Source organism: Sminthopsis crassicaudata, chromosome 6, assembly GCF_048593235.1.
Source record: "Sminthopsis crassicaudata isolate SCR6 chromosome 6, ASM4859323v1, whole genome shotgun sequence".
In the NCBI taxonomy this organism is placed as follows: Eukaryota; Metazoa; Chordata; class Mammalia; order Dasyuromorphia; family Dasyuridae; genus Sminthopsis; species Sminthopsis crassicaudata.
This window is the reverse complement of record NC_133622.1, coordinates 96787290-96802192: the sequence shown is the minus strand read 5'-3', so window position 1 is coordinate 96802192 and position 14903 is coordinate 96787290. Positions and strand designations below refer to the sequence as shown.

Sequence of the window (14903 nt, the reverse complement as noted above, 5' to 3'; positions counted from 1 at the left end):
CACCAAAAAAAACAAAAAACAAAAACAAACAAACAAGAAAGAAACAAGAAAGAAACTAAGAAAGTTAATAAAATCCTGGAAAACTTATATATAATAGACTAGTGGAGAAAACTGAATAGAGACATGAAAAGAATATATATTTTTCTGGGCAATATATGGCACCAATACAAAAACTGACCATATATTATGATATTAAAAACCTCAAAGGCAGAAAGTTAGAAATAATGTTTCATTTTCAGATCACAATGCAAAAAAAAAATCAATAAAGAGCTAGGGCAAAATAGACCAAAAACAAAATGGAAATTTACTATTCTAATACCTACGAATAAGTGGGTTAAAGAAATCATAGAAATAATCCATAAGTTCATCCAAGAGAATGAAAATAATGAAACAACATACCAAAACCTATGAGATACAGCCAAAGTAGTTGTTAAGGAAATTCTGTATCTCTAGATAGCTACATGAATAAAATTGAGAATGAGAAGATCAATGAATTGGTCATGCAACTAAAAAAAAAAAAAGTAGAAAAAAGAACAAATTTAAAAACTTAATTAAATCCCAAATTAGAAATTCTGAAACTCAAAGGAGAGATTGAGAATAGAATATTATTCTAATAAAATTTAAACAAAGATTATTGAACTAATTAAATTAGTTAGTTTTATGAAAAAAACTCAATAAAATAAATAAACCTTTGATTATCTTGATTAGAAGAAGGAAAACAAAATCACCAGCATCAAAAATGAAAAGGGTGAACTAATCACCAGTTTAAAAATATTAAGCAATAATTAGGAGCTATGTTTCACAACTATATGGCAATAAATCTGACAATCTAACTGAAATAGATAAATATTTACAAAAATATAAATTGCTCAGAGTAACAAAAGAGGAAATAAATTACTTAAATTTTCCCTAAAAAGAGAAATTAAACAAGACATTAATGACTACCCTAACAAAAATTCTACAGGTCCAGATGGATATACAAGTGAATTCTACCAAACATTTAAGAGAAACATTAATTCCAATAATGTGCAAACTATTTAGAAAACTAGATAAAAAAAGAGTCCTATTACTTTCTGAGGAATATTACATACATATGACACTGATACCTAAACTAGGAAGAGCCAAAACAGAGAAAGAAAATTACAGTCCAATTTCTCTCATGAATATTGATGCAAAAAATTTAAATGAAATATTAGCAAAGAGATTATAGCAAGTTGTCAGCAGAATTATACATTATGACCAAGTGGAATTTATACCAGGAATGCAGGGATGGTTCAATATCGGGAAAATTTTTTATCATAATTGACCACATCAATAGTAAACCAACAGAAATCATATGATAATCTCAATAGATGCAGAAAAACCATTCTTATTAGAAATCCTAAGAATATAGGGATAAAAGGAGTTTTCCTTAAAATAATGAGCAATTATCTATCAAAAACTAACAGCAAGCATTATTTATAATGGAGAAAAGGTGCATGCATTCCCAATAAGATCAGGGATGAAAAAAAAGATGTCCAGTAGTAGTAATAACTACTATTCAACATTGTACTAGAATTGTCGACTTTAGTAATAAGGAAAGAAAAAATAATTAAAGGAGTTAGTATAATGAGGAAATAAAACTATTATTCTTTGCCAATGATATAATAACATCCTTAGAGAAACCTAGAAAGTCATCTAAAAACTTACTTGAAACAGTTAACAACTTTAGCAAACCTGTAAGGTATAAAAATAAACCACAAAATCATCAACATTTTTATATATTACTGAAAAAGCTCAACAACAAGTGATAAAAAGAGAAATTCCATTTAAAATAACTTTAGACAAAGTAAAATATTTGGGTGTCTATCCACCAATATAAACCCAGGAACCATATGAATACAATTACAAAACATTTCTCACACAAAGTCAGATCTAAACAGTTGAAAAAAATATCAATTGCTCATGAGTAGATTGAGTCAATATAACAAAAATGGTAATTCTGTTTAAATTGGTCTATTTGTTCAATGCCATACCAATCAAACTCTTAAAAAAGTATTTTATAGAAGTAAAAACATAATAACAAAATTAATCTGGAAGAACAAAAGGTCATGAATATCAAGAGAATTAATGAAAAATATATACAAAGTATGGTTGCTTAGCAGTACCATAACTAAAACTCTATTATAAAGAAACAGTCGTCAGAATCATTTTATACTGGCCAAGAAATTGAATGGTGGATCATTGGAATAAGTTAGATACACATAACAAAATAATGATCCAAACCTACTGTACAGCAATTTGAAACTATGCCCAAAGGGATATAAAACTATGCATACTCTTTGACTCACCAGTGCCATTAGAGGATCTGAATCCCAAGGAAATCATAAAGGAGGGACAAGGACCAATGCATTAAACATTTTTGTAGTAGTTCTTTTTTGTGGTACCAATGATTTGGAAAATGAATAGGTGCCCATTAATTGAGGAATAGCTGAATAAGTTGTGGTACATGAAGATAATAGAATATTGCTGTTCTATAACAAACAATGAACAAGCTGATTTTAAAAAGGTCTGGAAAGATTTACAAACTGATGCTGAGCAAAACAAACAGAATTAAGAAAACATTAACAGCAAGAATGTGTGATGATCAACTATGAAAGCCTTGGTTCTTCCCAGTGGTTCAGTGATCCAAAGCGATCCCAATAGACTGGATAGAAAATGCCATCTGCATCATGAAGTAAACCATGGAGATTGAATATAAACCAACATATGCAATGTTCACTTCTTTTTTCTGTTTTTCTTTTTCTCTCCTGCATTTTTCCCTTTTGTTGTGATTTTTGTCTCCTGATATTATTCACAAAGCAATGTGTCTTAAAATGAATAAATTTAGAAAAAGTAAGTGAAGTGCAGTCCAGCATAGATCAAACCATGTCTGGTTTTCTGGGATCAGCAAACTGCAACAGGCATTATGGGATAGATAGCAGCACTTGTGTTTTTCAGATGTCTTATTCCATAGATGCCTTAGGCAGCTTAGAAAGTTAGCAGGAAAGTTCTGTCTTACCTGGGTGAAAATGGAGCATGGTATTGTGCATGCTTTGCAGAACAATCTTAATCCTAGCAAATCAGGGTCAAGCCTTGGAAGCCACTGAATCAGCAGCTACTGTAGCTCCTTCCATAGATCTTAGCCTGCAGATGATAAGTGAGGTCAAATAAATAGAAGAAAATAACAGGAGTCTCTTTTCTGGTACTGAAGAAGGATTCTATTATTTGCCCATATCCTGATGCACATTCTAGATCTCTAAGAAAAATTTTAAATGTTCTCAAACCATAGAAAAGCTCAAAAAGGGTTTTGAAAATCAAGTGAGAGAAGAGTGGAAAATGGGAAGATAAATGATTGTGATTAAAAAACCCCAAAGAACAAGTCAACAGCTTCATAAAGGAAATATTAAGAAATACTGAAGAAAATACCTTAAAAATAGACTAGATCAATTATTAAAGGAGGTACAAAAAGTCAGTGCGAAGAGTGCCTATAAAACAAAATTGGCCACATGAAAAGAGATCCAAAAAATTCACTAAAAGAATCTTTTAAAAGTAGAATTAAAGAAATGAAAAAAAAAAAACTTTCACTGAAGAAAAATGGGCAGAGGGCAGAAATGCTAGTTGAAAATGAAGGGATAAGTAAAAAGGTAAAATTAAGGCACTCTCCTCACAATTCCAGGACAGAAAATAGTTCTTGTGATCATTCACATATCAGTGATAGAGAAATGTATTGGAAGAGAGGGAAAGGGAGAAGTAGAATAGATAAATTATCACACATTAAAGGGACAAGAAAAAGCCCTTTTTTAAAGTGGAAGGAAAGAGAGAAGAGGAAGACTGAGTAAACTTTACTCTCATCAGAATTGGCTCAATGAACAAATAACATACCAATTCAATTGTGTATAGAAATTTATCTTACCATATAGGAAAATAGGAAGTGAAAAGAATGAGAAGTTGAGGGAGTGACAGAAGAAAGGGCAGACTGGAGGAGAGAGAAGTCAGAAACAAAATAGGTACTCTCTCACTGACTTTTGAAGAGGGGCAGAGGGAAAGGAGAGAGAGTAGAATAAAAAGGGGAGAAATATAGTAACAGTAATTGTAAAAAAAATTGAAGCAATTTTCTTTGATAATTTTTTTTTATTTCTCGAAAGCATAAAGAACTAAATCCAACTTATAAGAGTAAGAGACATTCCCCAATTGATAAGTGATGAAAAGATAGGAACAGTTTCCAGATGAAGTATTCATAGCTACATATCCATATAAAATTCTAATTCACTATTTATTGGAGAATTGCAAATTAAAACAGTTATGAAGTACAATCACAAACTATTAGATTGGCTAATAGGACACAAAAGGAAAAAAAGGGACATAAGAAAAAAAATGAGTTATTAATGTATTGTTCTGTAAAGCAATTTGGAACTATTGCCAAAGGGTTATAAAACCATTCATATCTTTTACCTGGCAAAACCACTACTATGTCTTTATGCCAAAATAAGTTTGTTTATTGTTTCATTTTTCAAGAAATCGTCAAAAGGCTAAGCCCAAATTCCAAATATTGGAAAGGTTATATTATATTAGAAGAATGAAGATAAATCATCAAAAAAATTATCTTCACCTTCTCCTCCCCACACACATATTATTTGGCTTAGATATATTCATAACTGAATACTAGCAAACTCCCCAAAAGTACCTGATCCTTATACTTTAATATGGAAAACACCCTATGCTGAATAGAGTTTTCAAAAAGAATTGAACATCATCATTTATAATGTAGATACTGTGCTAATTTTAAAATCTGAAAAGTGATGCTAAAAAAAACTAATAATTCTATTCTCACAAATATAGAGAAAAACACTATCAGCTAATAATATTTTGATTTATTATGCCAACATTGGATAAAAATCATTGGATAAAATTCAATATTGAATCATGATTTGAATTTTTTTTTAAAGCAAAGGTAGCTAAGTTGGATTAGATGATAAAAATTACTAAATTAATTTACATAGTTAAGATCATAATCTAAATATCATGAGGACTTTTAATCTATCTGTATAAAAGCATAATGTAAGAATATGAAAAGGTATACTGAAAATAAAAATTATTAAGGTTGAAATATTTCTGAATTTAAAATATATTATCAAGTGTCTATACTGTATTGGAAAAAAAAGTTTTAATTGAAAAACTAGATCAATCAGGAGGTAAAAAAAAGTTTTTGACAGGATAGTTCTATATCTATTGATATACATATATAGTTATATATTTATGCAGATAGAAATCTATATTTATGAATCTAGATAGATATATAGAGACTTAGATTTATCAAGATATGTGTATATGTATATATACATATATATGTCTACATTTAGGGAAATCTATATCTATATTTCTGTATATATGGAGAAAGACAAAAAAAAAGAAAGAAAAAAGACAGAAAACAGGGAGATAGGTAGGTAGATAGATAGATAAATTAATAGATATAGGCAGCTAATTGATAGGATGTATAAAATGACTGGCATTGATTCAGAAAGATGCATGGTGCTGAGTTTAAATTAGGCCTCAGATACTTATTTTCTTCAATTTGCTCATTTAACATTATGTTTGCCAAGAAATTCCAAATAAGAGTCACAAGAGTTGAAAATTATTGGAAAATGTCTCAAGGATAATGGGGGAAGGGGAGAGAGACAGAGACACAGAGACAGAGAGAGAGAGACAGAGAGAGAGAGAGACAGCCAGAGAGAGAGAGAGAGAGAGAGAGAGAGAGAGAGAGAGAGAGAGAGAAACAGAGAGAAAGAGAGACAAAGAGACAGAGACAGAAACATAAGGGACAGAGACAGAGACAGAGAGATGAGGGGAAAAGAGAGGGAAGGAGAAAATATAGATTATCTATAGGTTATTTAAAATAAATTTGTATTGTTTTATAAAGCACTTGTGCTTCTTAAAAATATTTTAATCATGAATGAATATTTAATTTTGTGCAATAATAATTTCTTTATATATTGATATAATCCAAGATGGTTTTTGTTACATGTTGCAAAATGTTGATTATTTTTAATTATGATAAATTTATGTCTATCACATGTCATGTTGCATTATATATAAGTAGTATATGTCTATATATATACATATGTATGTATATATCTATATTCCTATCACATAGGACCACATACATATTTATATAAAATTAAGGCTTAATTATCTTACAGAATTTTCTTCTTAATGTCAAAGACTCATTTAATGTACTTGGGGAAAATTGGTTAGCAGTTTGATGAGAAGATTTACATCCACTTTTTAGCACCATATAATCCACATAATTTCAGTTGAAATAGATATACAAAACAATAACATCATAAAGATGGAAAGAAAAACATGGAATAATATTCTTATCTTACTTGTGATTGGAAGATAAGGTTTCTTCTATTGGGCAAATAAAAGGACTTTTAAGCAGAAGATGGATATGTTTGAATCCATATATACGTTTAAATTATATTTAAATATTTATATATACAGATTCATGTATAAATTTAAAATAATTTTGCAAATATATTCCTATTACTTAAAATTCATTACTGTATACTAGGTGACTTGAAAAATAACTTGAAAGTCTTTTTTAATATACAATGTCACATGATTTTCAATGATAAATTATTAAGTATTTATACTCATGGATGGATTTTAAATGATTTATTAATTTTACTATAAACTTAACCGCCATTCTAACTTTGTTTTGTTCTTTGAATTATTTTTGCATAGACTCTGCTTCCATTTTAAGCACCATTGATGAATTTTAATTAAAACTGTGTTCAGATTAACTCAATATCATGCTGAATTAATCATTTGAAATGTGGGGGCACTCCAAAATATCATAAGGGCAAACTTTCCTGGTGTGATTTGCCACTTCTGACATTGCTGATTAGAAAAGGAAGATATAAATGAACTAAAAAGAAGAGGGAGAGAGTGAGATATCTTAAATGGAGACAGGAGTTCATTTGCCTTCAGACTTCCAAATTCTTTAAACATTATTTTGAGTTTGATTCTTCTGGTCTAGCCAAGTTCTATGAAATTATTTGGATGATTCTTAAAATCAGATTGATGAGTACTGCTTCAGGGAATATCAACCAAAAAAATTACAGAGATCATACTTTGGAAGCCTTAATTTTATGCTAGCTATTTCATATTCTGACACCTGTTAAATTAATTTCTGTAACATTTTTCCTATTTATTCATTATTTATAGGGTGTAAATATGAAAACAGATGTTGCTCACTTGAAAAAATGTTACTATCATATATTAATTGTCACATTCTGGGGACATGTTTTAATAAAGTTAATGTTGATAAAATCCTTCACAAAAAATCTCTGAAATTTGAAATGACACTTATCTATTATTCTATCAACACTGGTACTCCAGTATTAATGAAATCCACAAATGATTATTTCATGAGACTATCCTCATAATAACTATCAAAAGAACTAACTCTCTATAAAGTTTCATGTTGCATTAAATTTCAAATGGACTCTTCATTCCCCAAAGCTCCTTTAAATTTGTGACAAATGGATGGATGACAGAAAAGATTCTGAATTTTATACCCTAGATATTCAATCTAATTTATCAAATAGAACGCAACTACTTCTACAATATGTTTATAGAGAATGGTAGAATTAATTGCACTGTAAGTTCAGCATTCTATTACCTTTTTTCAATGTCTCACTGCAGGGCAAGGAAACCATCATCTCTGTCTTCACAGTATTCAAGAAAGGGAAGAAACTTGGTAAAGAGAAGAGAACCTTAAAAGAAGCAATATTAATCTCAGATCAAACCCCATCGAATCCATGGCTATTACAAAACTATAGACTTTATTGCACTAGGCAAAATTCAGTCTTCCATTATCATTCTCTAAAGAACTATAAGCAGGCAGTCCTTTCAGCATGAAACTTTGGCACATGTCAGATATGAAAGCTCAATCTTATATTAACTCAGTCTTTGGAGTTTTGGATATTTGGATGTTTTGGACTTTGAATGAAAAACAAGTGTATGTTTAAGGTTGGCCCATGTAGTAAGGAGGACAAAATGTGGTGATGATATTTTATCATTTGTCTCAGAAGAAAGAACGAATTACAATGATTGGAAGTTTGAAAATCAGATAATTAGAGATACAAAAATGAATTTAGCTCCTGAAATTCAACTCAACAAGAACTGTGTTAGACACTACATGCTAAGCACTACAACTATAATAATAAAAATGAAATAATATTTACCTTTACAAAATCCTTATGAACAATTTGAAGTTGGGAGAAGGTTGTATGATATGTATAGATAAGAAAGTATGTAAATACAAAATAGACAAAATGAACAATGGGATACAAAAACAGAAGAAAATAAAATAATAAAAAAAAAAAGAAAATGGGAGGAAGGGTATGGGGGTCAGGACAGGAGCAAATAGAATAATCAGGAGAGCCCTCTTGCAAGATATAGTATTTCAACAAGTTCTAAAAGAAAAAGAATGGAGATGAGTAAGAAGAATATGTCAGTCATGGAAAACCAGTGGGGTAGAATTTTTTCAATGGTATTGAAATAGGAGATAAAATGTGGTGAACAGGAAACAACAGATAGCACAATGGGCCAGTTTAGCTGGACTTCTTGTCCACGGGGATGACATGATCAGTCCTGTCCCTTAGGAATGTCAAGTTGGCATTATTGTGCAAAAATAATGTTTTCCCTGTGATTTGAGAAGGAGGGCTCATACACTTGGATATAATAAAATAATGCCCTTGCTTTTGCTAATCTCTAGCTGAAATCTAGCATTTCCTTCATTTGTTTAAATATGTATACTAAAAATGGGTCAATAGGTTTCATCAGATTTTCAAAGGGAATTTACATACAAACAAACAAAAATGTCAAGGGCCCTGATATGGAAAATGTATGGAATAGAAGAGACTGGTTTTGGGAAGTCCAATTAGAAAATTAGTTCAGTCATACAGACAAGAAATGATGAAAGATATGTCAATGTAATTGCATTGTGAGTGAAGAAAAGGAGTAGAGTGTAAGCAAGGCAGGAAACAAATTGGATATGAAAGTAAGTAATATGATAATAAAGAGTTAGGATTACTAATAGGTTATAAAATTGCATAACTGGAAGAACAGTATTATCCTTTGCACAAATATGGAAATTACAAGGAAATGTATGTTGGAACAGCAGGCTGAAGGACAGCATTAATTTTGATTCGGACAGAATAAATTTGAAATAACAAAGGGACATTCAGGTAGAAATATCCAATAAACAGAAGGAAATACAGAAGATATATAGAAGTCCAGACATGCATTTTCCAAAGTAATCTGTTTATGGGTGATAAGTGACCTGGGGATGGGGGAGGGGGGTTATGAGAATGAGTCTGAAATGTGAAGGGAAAAACAAAAAAACAAACAAACAAACAAACAAAAAGAACCAGGAAGAAAATCTTGCAAAAACAGAGAAAGACTAAGAAGTTTTAGTTAGACTGGTAGCAACAATTTACCAAAGAACAGTGTAATGAAAACTCTAGAAAGAAAGGGTATTCAGAAGGAAGGAGTGGTCAACAGTGTTAAATGCCATAGAGATATGGAAAAGAACAAGACCATCTGGATTAACAATAAAAAGCTCATTAGTAATCATACTTAGAGCTGGTGAGAATACAAGTGAGATTTTAAGATACCCAATCTTCTTTAATACTTCCCTCTGTTCCTTATCTTCAATATATTCTATATGTAGCTTGTTTATACATAGTCATTTGCATGTTAAGCACTCAATTCACTGCACCATCTAGTTATCACTTTCAAATGGAGAAGAATCAACAACATGTTTCTAAAACGTATGGAAGGAGCTATTAAGAAAGACTGAAAATTAGAGAAATATGGGGGAATTAAAAGGGCAAATCCTTTAAGGAGATAGGAAAGGATGTAATCAATATTATAAGGAAGCATTGTCAAGGAGAAGGCCCACTTATCACCCTTTGTCTTTGTCCTCCCTCTTAAACTGGAACAAATGAGAAGAAAATAAAAAAAAATAATGTTCAGGAGATTTGAAGTGAAAATTTAGATAAATCATAATGGATGGCCTCATTTTTTCTTTTTAGTTTGAAGATGTTTTTTACTGAGAGAGGGCAGTAAGGTACTGATGTAGTATAAGTGGTTTGAAGAGAAAAGAGAAGGTATGGAACTGACCCTGTGCAGACTGCTCAAGAAGTTATTCAGGAAAAATTAAAATGATTGCCTAGTGTATTTAGGGTCCAATTGAAAGTAATCAACATGAATTTGTAATCAAGCTTTTCAGAATGGTTATGTGACTTGTTCCATTAGTATTTGGCAGAATAGAAACTAGAAAACAAAAAAGAAGCCATATAGAAGAAGAGTTGCCAGTGTTGGCATTTAAAAAGGTATTATTAGTGTGCAGTAATGGCATAAGAAACTTAGGATAACAGTATAGTGTCAATTTGGATTAGTTATTTATAGGGTCAAGATTTTCAAGAAAAGGAAATGAAACTAGGGCAAAGAGAAAAAAGTCCAATAAAACAGGAGAAAAGAAGTATTGGAAGTACAAAAATAAAATGGTCTGTAAGGAAATAAGTAATTATTGTTTGCTATGTGGCAGGACTTCATTAAGCAGTAGAAAATGCCAATAGAACAAAAAAAATCAGCCCCTAAATTCTAGTAGTATATATTTTAATGAAGGAGACAGTGGGCCAATAACTGCGTAAATTCAATGTACCTATAGCAAATGAAAGTAATTTCTTTTTCTTTTCTTTTTTTTTTCTGAGACAATTAGGGTTAAGTGACTTGCCCAGGATCACACTGCTAGGAAATATGAAGTATTGAGTGTCTGAGACCACATTTGAACTCAGGTCCTTCTGACTTGAGGACTGGTGCTCTATCTACTATGTCACCTAGCTGCTCCTTAAGTAAAAGTAATATCAAAGGAAAAGGTAGCTGGTAAGTATGGATAAGAAAGTCTTCCTGCAGAAAATGTTTTATGACTTGAGGCTTGAAAGAAGAAAGGGGAACTGAGGTGAGGATGAAAGAACATTTCAGTCAGTCAGCCAGTATAAGGACATGGAAATGGAAAATGGAGTGTCCTTTTCAGTAAATAAACAAGTATTGCATGAGAAGATTTAGGAAGAGGGCAATTTATAAAGACAATTAAAGGCCAAGTCAGTTTATTTTTTATTCTTAAAGTCAAGAGGGGATGAATTGGAATTCTAGGTTTTATAAACGTAAGATATAAAATTACATCGAAGGAACAGAGATTAGGACAAGTCTTAGCTTCAAAAATATAGATTTTTGGAGATAGAACTCTTGTAGAAGATGAGGAGATCAAGGATATGATCTTGCTTGTGTGTGGCTGAGCCAGTGTAAAGTTACAAGTGTTAGCATTGAAGAATTGAGGGAACATGTAAAATGAATTCCTGATAACAAGAAAAGAAATCAAGATAGAGAAGACTGAAGAGCAACCAGGTACTGATCTCCTTGAGATAATAAACTCCCCTTTATGGATTTATTTTAGCAGAAGCTGGATAACTATCTTTTAGGAAAATTGAAAAGGGAAATTCTAGTGTGGTGTCATGGAAGGAGCACTGGATTTGAGGTTGGAAGCTCTGTGTATAAATCCCCACTCTTATATTTACTCTCTGTGTGACATCTCCAAAACAAGGAAGCTGATGATAAGAAAGAGAAGGTTATTTCAAGTTCTAAATTCATGAAGTATGAGTGTATTGGACTAGATAAATCCTGAAGTTTCTTGAAAATATGATACACTTGATTTTGCAATTTCAAACTTAACCTTATATATCAATTTTATTTAGATGAGTATTTCTGGCATGATAAAAATAATCAGACCAAAATGATTTTATAAGAGAAGTCTTTCTATAAATGAACTACATAGGGTATATGGAACATTTTTATAAAGAAGTATATTTTTCTGGATAAGTGCTTCCCTATTCTGTTTGCTACAGGAATGAATGCAAGAATGACATGAAAATACATTCCAAAGGATCAATAAGATACATTTAAAAATCTCTGGTTTCTTTTCAAAGGTAAAGCAGTAGTTTGGACTTGGTTTTACTTAAGCTGTTCCTGTTTTTATCCAAACATATCATCATGTACTGTGAAGCCTACTCCATTATAACAATGTTCCATCAAACATTCTTGCCATCTTGATTTGTAGTTTATAAAGATATAACTTATAGATAATCACTCAAATTTAGAGCTTGTAATATGCTTGTTTGTGACAAAATACACTAACTTATAATGAAAAAAATCATGACATTATTATTTTTAAATTATACTCCATGATTCAAGACAATTTCAATAGATTTGGGGTGTGAAATGCCACCTGCATCCAGAGAGAATTGTGGAGACTAAATGTAATTCAAAGTATACTATTTTCACCTTTTTATTTGTTTATTTGCTTTTAATTTTTCAAGGTTTTTTTTTTTCCTTTCGGGTCTGATTTTTCTTTCATAATATGACAAACATAGAAATATGTTTAAAAGGGATATACATGTTTAACCTATATCAAATTGCTTCCTGTCTTGATGGGGATGGGGGAGGTAAGGTAGAGAATAAATGATGAAAACTATCTTTATATATATTTGGAAAAATAAAATGCCATTAAAAACTTGACCATCTTCCTTTCTTTCTACTCTACCCCCACCATAATCTATGTTACATGTATTGTCTGTAAAATGTGTTTAATTTTTTAAAAATCTCTCTCACAAGATTATTATAAAGATTAAATTAACTGATCTGTGAAAGAAGTATGTTTCAGAAATCTTAAAGGACTGTATTAATAGGAGGGACAGAATAGGCATTTATTAATCACCTACTTGGTGCTAGGTAAGACCTACATTTTAGATCAACAGTTCTTAATTCGGGTTCTGAGAACTTTGATTGATAGAGGAATGAGAGGTAGATAAAAAAGATAGACATATAGATAGAAGACATAAAGATACTTATATTTTCCCCCTTGTTATAGTGTATATTTTATTTTATGCACTGAAAATTATTATTCTGATACACATATAGGTTTCATAGAACCCCAACAAAGGGGTCTAAGAAAGAAAAAGTAAAGAATTCTATGCTAGGTATATTGGCTTTCTAGCTCTCTCCTGAACATATCCTGTGTTTTCTATCTTCATCCCTTTGTTTATGCCATGATTTGTCGCACAGAATATTTTACCTCTGTTCTGCCTGTTGAAATCTTACCAATATTTCAAAGTACAACTGTGGTGATTACTCCAAGACTTGCTTAATTGTCCTAGTTTTAATTGATTTTTTCCTTTAAAAACTAACAAAACCATATTTGTGTTTCACCTCTTTATCAATTTTTCATTAATATTTTTATGCATATATCATATCTCCCCTAATAGATTGGAAACATCATGAGTACAATATTATTTTGACTTTTAATTCTCCTATACATTTTGAGCAGGTGTTGTAAGTTATTTTAATCCAATGTCACTCATGGTAAGATCTTAATAAAAGTTTGTTGAATAAGTCAAAGAATGATACAATCATTGTCTCCTTACAACATGAATGTGTTTTGCTCCAAAGTCTATTATACTTTTACTTTGCTTAGGTAAATCTGAGTTTTAATAGCTAATAATTTTAAAGAGTTACTAGCAGAATTTAGCATAGGCACACATACTTTAGCTGACACATTCTTTATTCCTTTTTTAAAAACAAAATCAGCTTTCTTAGCAAGCCTGTACTTTCCATATCTTTTATTGTTGTTATTATTTTGCTTCCAACCCAGATAATTAACCTATGGCTACAATGGCAGTTTGTGAAATGGCAAAGTTATTAATGACTACCATGCTACCATTAGAAATACAAAGGATCGTATTCAGTAAGAAATTTTAATCAAAACAGAAGATGCTAAGATTTCTTTTTTATTTTCTTATGTAGCAAAATAGAAGAAGGGAAGTAGATATATAGTATAAGCAGTTTGAATGAACTATTTGGTGTATCCTTGTTGGAGACTGTTGATAAAAATACTAGACATGTCATAAAACTACTAGAGAATGCAAATGTATATAAATAGCAGGAATTTACTAAAATTCTAGTTGTATTTTTTATATCTAGTGGGTGTTTATATTTCATTTATTTTTAGCTTAGTAGAAAGAATGAAGAAGAGTGAGAAGTCCTGCTTTCTAGTGCTAGGTGAACTTAGAAAGTCACAATATATCTATGCCTTAGTTTCCCAATTTACACAATTAAGAAAATATTATATCACCTTTGGATTACTATAAGAATAAAAGAAAGGATGTATGCTTAAAAGGAAAGCATATTATAGAGATGCTTAATTATTTACCACAAAGTAATTTTACAACCACAAGAATATACTGTTGCTGATACAATTTAAAAAAGTAAAACAAAACCTGATTTTTTTCATCTTATAGTTCATTTATCATTATATGTCTATAATTCTATAGACATACTTCATTTGCTCAGAATCCTTTAGCATCCAGTCAATATTATAATAATTACAATTTCAGAATTAAAAAAAGTAAAGTACAAATAGTATGTAGAGTGAAAACTGTTGGATTTAGATCCAAAGCAATTAGATCAAATCCTGTCTCTATTCTGTCTCCACCCCACTCTTCACTTATAGTCTGTGTGACTTGAAATACATACTAGTCTCTTTGAATCTTAATCTTCTAAACTGTAATTTGAATTGGTTGACTAAACAAATAAATTGATAAATAAACTAAAAAATATATATAACTCCACATTTGTGACCATGGGAAATAGATGCTGTTATCATCCTCATTTTGCATTTGAAGAAATTGAAGCAAACAGAATTTAAATGATTTATCCAAAGTCCAACAGCTAGTAAATATCTGAAGCTGAATTTGAAC

At 30.6% G+C, this 14903-nt stretch overlaps 1 long non-coding RNA gene across 1 annotated transcript in view; it reads right to left on the bottom strand.

The window, feature by feature from the left end:
• The window catches only part of LOC141545643 (uncharacterized), a 68716-nt gene that overhangs the window by 34601 nt on the left and 19212 nt on the right, over positions 1–14903 (bottom strand). The window contains exons 2-3 of the long non-coding RNA XR_012483100.1: positions 7706–7799; positions 3041–3165 (exon numbers count right to left, since the gene is read on the bottom strand). This is a non-coding gene — a long non-coding RNA (uncharacterized LOC141545643). The remainder of the gene's footprint in view (positions 1–3040; positions 3166–7705; positions 7800–14903) is intronic.